This window comes from Leptonychotes weddellii, chromosome 3 (genome assembly GCF_054177405.1).
Source record: "Leptonychotes weddellii isolate Sample4059 chromosome 3, ASM5417740v2, whole genome shotgun sequence".
NCBI lineage: Eukaryota > Metazoa > Chordata > Mammalia > Carnivora > Phocidae > Leptonychotes > Leptonychotes weddellii.
Window position 1 is genome coordinate 77,540,955 of NC_138371.1, and position 5,632 is coordinate 77,546,586.

General features: G+C 36.8%; 1 long non-coding RNA gene across 4 annotated transcripts in view; it reads right to left on the reverse strand.

Annotated features, from left to right (window-relative positions):
* Positions 1-3,107: 3,107 nt before the first annotated feature.
* The window catches only part of LOC115943109 (uncharacterized), a 388,724-nt gene continuing 386,199 nt past the window's right edge, over positions 3,108-5,632 (reverse strand). For all 4 annotated transcript variants that reach the window (XR_014143626.1, XR_014143623.1, XR_014143621.1 and 1 more), the window contains one exon: positions 3,108-3,122. This is a non-coding gene — a long non-coding RNA (uncharacterized LOC115943109). The remainder of the gene's footprint in view (positions 3,123-5,632) is intronic.

Genomic DNA, 5,632 nt, shown 5'->3' on the forward strand with positions numbered 1-5,632 from the left:
CAATATTTGTGATGACTTGAACACTGCCCTCCTCCAGTTGGCTTGAGAACAAGCATTATTCTTCTGTGCTTGGTTTCACAAAGCTGGGGTATGTCCTATTTCAAAAAGAATGTGCAGGAAGGAACATGGATTTTGGTGGTAGTCGATCAAAACTAAGGATTTTCCAAATGTTGTTTTGCCGGAAGCGCATCAATGTCTACGACCGTTCTTCTACTCTAAAATTCTCCAGGCGGAGAGCCGGAGCAAATGCAGGCATGGGACAATCTTTTAGAATCAGACTTCTTCTCATATCTCTTTCCCTTTCTTTTAGATAACTTGACAAATGTTGCAGTGAATAAACATTTTGGGGCATGGAAGACCCTGTAGTATAAATCTTACTACCTTCTAGTGTAAACGGTCTTCCAAGTAAGCTAGCACGTCAGTTCAATTTCTCTATCAAATTCATTGTCTTAATTTAAAGAGTATTTGGTACTGGAACTCATATTCTCCTAGTGTAGATTTACCCACAGGTGTTGGCTATTCTTATAGCTTATATAAACCCCTGAGTATGCAAATATACTCATAAGGGATTTCCATTTTAGAACATTAATAAAGTCCCTAAGATTTCACCATTATATAAATACATAACTAAACTAAAAAAAAAAAAAATGTTCACAAAATTTTCGGAAAGCTCCAGCAGGCAAACAAAAACAAAAGAAAAACAAAACAAAACAAAACAAACCCTAAGTACAAGTACATTCGCAGATCCAGGATGATGAGTGGGCCAGCTTATGTCCCTGACCTTTCTGTGCCTCAGGTTCTTTATCTTTAGCTCAGGAATTACACTTCCCTAAATCTCATTCTTGTTTTTTTTTTAATATTAAGTGAGAAAATGGATTGAAAAATACATTTTACTCTTGGCAAATAAGGAATTGGCCATTGTAAAACATAGGCTCTGAATACAGAAACAAATAGAATAGGTGGTCCATAGCAGAAGTCTTCTACTTGTACTATGTGGATCTGTAAATGTCTAGAGTCAGTGGCAAGTGCTTCAAGGAAGCAGAAATTGCAGCCCAGTATCCCTGAGGTTCAATGCCCCATTCAACCACAGCAGCTCCAGTTTTATCTCTTTTTTTCTATTGCAATTCTGAATGATAATTTATTTGGGAAAAAATGTTTACTGCTAAAAAAAAAATAAAGTTTACTCATCCAGTTATACTCTCAGGGAAAAAAAAGGAAACTCAGACGTAAATGACTTGCCTATATTCAGTATTTACCAGCAAGAACTAGAACATGAAAAAAAATTAGTATGTCTTCTGTCTGCAAGTTCAATGCCACCTGTTTTGTGGTAGCTAAAAAGAAAGAAAGAATTTCTTATTATATTTGACCCCACAACTAAATTGTATTACTGCCTATCATCTGATCTTTCTCTAATTGTTGGGCACTGTCAACCATCCTGCTCTTCTTGTAAATTATTTTCTCGACTTCACAGCATTCCACATGTATTTCTAGTCAATCTGTTTCTGGACCTCACAAAATCGTAAGGTTGCAAGTTGCTCGCAGAGAATTGAGAACAATTCCTTTAACTTATTCGGCATGTTGTTCCTCACATCAATATGTAAATGCGATTGCTTAATAAATACCACTTATTGATGTTGACTTCATCTGCAACTTCCTTTGCAGTTTAAAAATCAGGCTTAAAATTATTCTAAGTTGTGAATTTATTTTCACAGTAATATTCACCCAACAAATACTTCCTAAATTCTTCCTGTGTATAAGTAACTGCTAACCCTCCTGATTTTCACATGGCACATGGGAAATATAGGGGCACAATTATATGTAAGTGTAAATATCAATATGTTATTGGAGTCCAAGGGAAAAGAGATAATTTCCAGCTAGGGAATATGGGAAGAGGCAGGTAAGCATATTTTGTAGAGGTAGTGACTTTATAACTATCCCAGAAGACTGGGTAGGAATTTCAATGCCAGAAATAGAAAGTTTTCCAGGTGGTGTCTAAGATGGGTCAGAGATCTTAACAGCTAAGGCTGTTGGACTCAGTGTAAAATGTGTCTGCAGAAATGTTCCAGGAACCAAAACATCTCAATGTTCCATCTCCCATCCTTTCTTTGAAACCTATGCAAGATCTGGTGTTCTCGTCTCTCATCTTATTGGCCTCTACTTGGACTCTGTCTCCCTCCCTTTTGTATTGATGCCTCATCTAGACTGAGTATCAGGCTTTAAATTTTAATTCCACTCATAGACATGGTCTGCCAAATCACTTTGAGTCTGGGTTCCTCTGGCTGTAGGCCAGCCTAGACCCCATTCATGTCAAGCTCAGGTCCTTCAGCCCATCTTCCTAGTGCCCTGTTCTTCAAATATTGTGGAAGAAAGACAAATGAAATAGACAAATGTATTCAGGAATGGTCTCAATGAGAAAATTCTTTATTTTTTTCCGTTAATCACACCATCTAACCACACTTGGTAATCTTTCTTTCTTTGTCCTTTGAAGAAAAATCCCCTAGACTTCTGATTCCTTTCAGTATTTAAAATATAATCTAGATCAAAATATTAATTCAATATCCAAGTTAAAGTACCTCTTGCCTCCTATCTGAATCTTGGCTTGTGATGAGATTTCTGCAACAATGAAGGACAGCATAGTTTTCTTTTTCACTCCCCTTCTTTTTTTTTTTTTTTTGGATTTTCACTGCTTCTTTGCCTTTCTGCTATTTCTGATTTCTCTTGCATCTCAACATTGTTGGGCTGTCAAAGGGGATACATGTGAGGTGAAAGTGTGAGGGGCAGTTATCCAAATGCTGATCCTTGAAGTTGTTGTGGGTTCCTCAGGGCTGCCATCTCCCAGAAGTTTCCTAAGATGGATGATGCATTCTACGGCTGACTTCTGTTCGCTCTCATCTCCTGCTCCTGGCTGTCTGCCCAGCAGTTTCTTACGGGTGCGGTTCCCATGACACAGGAGGGTCATGGGATACTCACACACTCTTGTCATACAAAACCCTGATGGTACAGGCTTCCCTCATGCTTCTGTCTCTTCTTCCTCTGTGTTACAGATGCTCTAACTATTTCTGTCTCTGAATTCTCTGTTTGCATAACTTCAAGCAAACTCCTCTAGACACATGTGAAGCTCCCTTTCAGAACTTTTACCTTTATCAGAGTGGAGAACTTTGATGTCTGTGCCAGCAATGGCCTCATGAACTTCTAGGACTCAGCAAGCTTTCATCAGGAGAGGAAGATGTCAATCTTTCTTTTGGTAGATACTCCAATGCCTATGAGCAATTTTCTCATAGTCCTCAACAGGTTTGGAAGGAGAGGGAGGTGAGAAATCAAAATGTTCTCCCTCTGTGCCTATAGCTTACCACTCACTCAATGCATTCCAATATCTACTCATCTGCTTACATCATTTGGATGAGGAAGGGAGCATGCCCTCTTTTGGAATATAGAGCCACTTGCTGCCTCCTCTTTTCAGCTTTGGCTCCCCATTCAAAACTCTGAAGCAGCAGAAGAAATTCCATCCAACGTTGTTTACAATAATATTTGTGTAGGAGGATAGGGACGCAAAGGCTGCAGGGAGGTGCCAGTTTCTATGGAGATGGAATTTTATTCAAGAGGCTATGAAATAGAAACAAAGTTTTTCTGAGTAAGGCAATGCTATCATTGCACTACAAAGTTTAGTCTTTCATGCTTTACTTAAATATGTAGATTCTTAAAGTTGAAAAATCATTTGAATAGTTGTTTTAAAAATTAAAAATGATTTTGCTTTCTTATAAATATAGTAGTCATTTTTGCCATTCACCAAATATTCCCAGGCTCTTTCTCAGCAGAAGGTAGAATTGGATTTTTCTGCCACCTTCAAGATAATATAGCCACACAACATACTTTAAACTATAAAATCTTAATGCCAGCTTAATCATACTTAATGGTGAGAAACTTCAAGATTCTCCACTAAGATTAGGCACAAAGCAAGGATGTCTCCTCCCATTGCTTCTTTTCAACATTGTACTAGAAGTTCTAGCTAATGTAATAGAACAAGAAAATGAAATAAAAGGGTATTCAGACTGAGAAGAAAGACATAAAACTGCCCTTGTTCACAGATGATGTGCTCATCTTGTAAAAAATGCAGAATAAAAAAAAAGGTAAAAAAAATTCTGGAGCCATTAAAGGATTGTAGCAAAGTTGTAGGATACAAGGCTAATATGCAAAAATCAATCACTTTCCTATATATCAGCAATGAATAACTGAAATTTGAAATTAAAACACAGTACCATTTACATTAGCACTCAAAAGAAATTGAAATATTTAGATACAACAAAATATGTACAAAATCTATATGAGGAAAACTACAAAACTGTTGAACAAAATAAAAAACTATATAAATTGGAGAAATACTCCACATTTGTGGATAGAAATATTAGATATTGTCAAGAACTCAGTTCTCCCCAACTTGATCTATAGATTTAAAACAATCTAAACCAAAATCTCAGTGAATTTTTTTTTAAAGATTTTATTTATTTATTTATTAGAGAGCGAGCGAGAGAGAAACAGCATGAGAGGGGGGAAGGTCAGAGGGAGAAACAGGCTCCCCGCCGAGCCGGGAGCCCGATGCGGGGCTCGATCCCAGGACTCCGGGATCATGACCTGAGCCGAAGGCAGTCGCTCAACCGACTGAGCCACCCAGGCGCCCCCTCAGTGAATTTTTTAATGAATACTGATAAATTCATTTTAAAGTGTATTTGGAAAGGCAAAAGACCCATAATAGCCAATGCAATATTGAAGAACAAAATTGGAGGTCTCACATTACCCAACTTCAGGGCTTATTATAAAGCTACAGTAATCAAGACAATGTGATATTGGTGAAAGAATAGATAAATAGATCAATGAAACAGAATAGTGAGGACAGAAATAGACCCACATAAATATAGTCAACTGATCTTTGACAAAGGAATAAAAGTAATGCAATAGAGCAAAGATAGTCTTTTCAACAAATGGTGCTGGAACCATTAAGCATAGACATGCAAAATGAACCTAGACACAGAGTTTACCTCCTTCACAAAAATTAACTCAAAATGAGTCACACACCTAAACATAAAATACAAAGCTATAAAACTCCCAGAAAATAACATGGGAGAAAACCAAATTACTTTGACTATGGTGATGAATTTTTAGATATAACACCAAAGGCACAATTTATGAAAAAAAAATAATAGATGGGGCACCTGACTAGCTCAGTCAATAGAGTATCTGACTCTTGATCTCAGGGTCCTGAGTTGGAGCTCCACATTGGGTATAGAGATTACAAAAGAAAGAAAAGAGAGAGAAAGAAAGAAAGCAAGAAAAAGAAAGAAAGAAAGAAAGAAAGAAAGAAAGAAAGAAAGAAAGAAAGAAAGAAAGAAAGAAGAAAGAAAGAAAGAAAGAAAGAAAGAAAGAAAGAAAGAAAGAAAGAAAGAAAGAGAAAGAAAGAAAGAATTGATAAGAATTGATAAACTGGAAGGTGGACTCCATTAAAATTTAAAACTTTTGCTCTGTGGAAGACAATGTCAAGAGAGTGAGAAGAAAAACCACAGACTGAGAGAAAATATTTACAAAGGACACATCTAATAAAGGACTGTTACCAAAATATACAAAGCATTCTTAAAATTCA